The sequence below is a fragment of the Saccostrea cucullata genome, unplaced genomic scaffold (genome assembly GCF_032062105.1).
Source record: "Saccostrea cucullata isolate Sc308-1 unplaced genomic scaffold, CSIRO_AGI_Scuc_v1 ctg7768, whole genome shotgun sequence".
NCBI classification, from domain to species: domain Eukaryota; kingdom Metazoa; phylum Mollusca; class Bivalvia; order Ostreida; family Ostreidae; genus Saccostrea; species Saccostrea cuccullata.
This window is the reverse complement of record NW_026932383.1, coordinates 13,385-16,730: the sequence shown is the minus strand read 5'-3', so window position 1 is coordinate 16,730 and position 3,346 is coordinate 13,385.

Genomic DNA, 3,346 nt, shown 5'->3' with positions numbered 1-3,346 from the left:
AAATCAGATAAAGTTTAAGACTTTAGAATTTACCTTTGCTTGTTCAATGCCAGAAAAATAACATTTTGTCTGTGAGTAAAGGTCAAATTGATTATGCAAAACAATCTGCAACTTTTTTCCTAGTAAATATTTTTGAAATGCTACGCATAATTTGCACTTGTATTCATTTTGACGTACACGTTTTTAAGTTGTCTGTTGAGATTTTTATGACGTGTACGTTGTATTCACCGTGACATTCATAAGATCTCGTTTTCAACTTTTGATAAATTGTGTCCTAGTTTAATTTATTTGGCACCAAACTTGATTAAAATCATAATAAGGAAAATTAAACATTCTATATAATATATAACATCTAATTTTCACATATAAATTGGCAATTATTAAAGCTATTTTGTTTTCATTTACATGAAATTTTAAAAGTGTTTTAACGTGGAAAACTTGTCACGCCAAAATTGATGACAATCACGTAAAAAATTTGAGTGTAATCCACCCTATAACGTACCCGTACACGTTCACGTATGAAATCTCAACCTATCTATTTACAGTTTAAAGTGTCATTTTTTTTTAAAAGAAAAATAGACTGAAAGTTTCATATGTCCTCTAATTTAGTTGGATAAAATTTTTGGAGGGAAAAAGTCAAAGATGTGATTTTTTTTTTAAAATTCTGACAGAAATTTCAGTACATACATGTAACATAGTGCAAGAGAAATCTATGTGTGGCAAATCATTGAATTCTGAGAACCTTTGCATGATTTTTATATGAACTAGTACTTAATTATCTATCAACAAAAACTCCGCCATAGGTAATTCATTTGCCCTGCAGAAGTGTAGTACCACAGTTACCGTGAAAGGGCTAATTTAATCTACAATCCATGACATCATGAAAATTATATGTATACGGTTACCTCAAGACGGTGTACATCGCAACTTCTTTAAACAATGAATAACTTCAGCTATTCCTTATTTTGTTTGTAGATTTTATAGAAAGGTTCTAAAATTGATATTTTAAATTTATCAAGGATGGAATATTTTCTTCCCAAATCAGCCAACCCTAGTTTCCTTTAAAAAAAAAATGAATGATCGTCCTTGAATCGATTTCAGTTTACCATCACACATGTTGCTCAATATATATATATTTTAAAAATATCAATTCAACTGGAAGTTAAAAAAGTGATAGAGAAAAAAAAATTCACGCCAAGCTCAGAAGTATTATTGTTACAACATGGGGGATATCGTAACTGCCATTCACCAGACTCTGTTAATCATTATAAAGTTTCATCGACCATTTTCTCAAGATCAAATCTGCTGTTATGATTCATCTGACGAATTTCTGGAGTCCAAACTTCTGATTCCCTGAAATACACCGTTTCGAGGGCCCATTTTAAATATGTACATAATCGTGGCAATTCTTGAATTATCCAGGACGTTTCTAAGTATCCACTTACCGAAAATTTACCGTTCATGTCATCAAACTCTATTAAATAAAAAGCGTTGACATTTAATAATTTTTACAACAGTCTTCGTACTGTTTACAGGTGGTGAATTCTTTGTGTAGTTTTAAGAAAATCGGTAGAGGGATTGGAATATAATGAAGACGTAGAGGGATATAATGTCATCATGACGATCAAAATTGTATTGACAAACATGGTGCTTTCTGAAAAACCAAAAAAAGATAAATGTATTAATATATACTGTAGTGGACATAAAAACAAGTAATGGTCATGTGAAGGGCGACTAGAAGCTACAGTACATACTCTGTTCTGGCACTAAGGATTTGTTACAATACTTAAACATTTTGGATCAACTTTAGAGCGTTTATTAACAGTTTTTTTTTTTTTTTTTTCTTTCATTGAATTTTATAAATCTATTAAAACATAAGATAAATAAAATCATATGTTCAAATGGACCAAAAATATTGATTTATATGGAGTTATTGAATAATATACCAGTTTCCACTTTAATTGAAAGTGATTCGAACTCGCAACAAAAGGAGCAAGTCCTTTCTCCATGACTTTTGAGCAAACGTTCTAACAACTGTGCCACGTGGGCGATGGGTTGTTTTGTTTTGATATGAATTCCGTAATTATTTCGTGTATGAGCAGAAACAAAACCTGTGCAAAGTTTTTTTTTAATTTCTATAACTTTTTTATATATCCTTTAATAAGGGATAACTTTCTTCATGTTTATAAAATTAGTAGTTAAATAATCAAAAATACTTATAAAAGTACCTCTGAATCCTTACAGTTATGTTAATTTATCAAAAGTATTCCTCTATAGTTAAAAATTAAGGTTAATCATATTATATAGGGAAAATTGTGAAATCTCCAGTATTTTTGCAGAAAAAGTGAATTGGAATATCAGCAATGCATTTTTTAATTGTAAATTTATCAAAAAATATATTTTAGGTTGAAAAGGTATAGGTTCCAGGCATTCAGAGAAATTGTCATGATTTTTAAACTTATTTGGTATTTTTTGTTTTATATTTCTGTCATATATTCTATAATTTGATACAATATGTAAAAAGGCTTTTGCTATCATTGCAAGACAACACCGCAAATCACTTTTTATTTCATATCAAGCATAAGTATCTAAGGCTGGATTAATGAAAATCTTATTTCTCTAAAATTGTATTATTTTATTTTCCTTTTATAGGGTACAAATGTCAATTTTTATAAGACCTTTTCTAATACTTCCAAAAACCTGGAATCTTATAAATAAAGATGAATAAAATGAACATTTTTGCATGAAATATTTTATGTTCAAACTTCGTTTTGATGCATTTAAAATTAAAATTTGATATTGGAATTTATCCTTCCTGGTTAAGGATCGGATATCATAAATTTTTTTTTTGCAGGAAATGAATTTTATATAGTTGTATATATAAAGAAAAATAATTTCCAGTGCTCTTTGTTAACTACTTTTCTAAAACGTTCGTCCTATAATGATTTTTAAACACTCGGTAAGCCCCGTGTTTTTTGAAATTTAATTTAATATAGTGAAATCGAGTCTGATAAAAACTTATTATGTACGACGACTTGATATGTACCTATATACATGTATTACTAGCCTATGCTTGTATATTAAAAACAGAAATTAGATGACACTCCATATAATCCACTTTCATACCAAAGTACTTTAAAGTCTAGTTTCTCTTTTGTAGTTATAAATGTTAATCAAAGTGTTTATTACAGTAACTAAAGCAAAAATCTGTTTTTAAAATGAAAGTACATTGTACTAGAATATACATTGCATAAAGAGATGAAAAAGAAAGTTAATTTGAAATTGCTTTGAGCAGTGTGAACTAGGCCACTTAAAAATTACATTGCTGACATGATGATAATTTGAA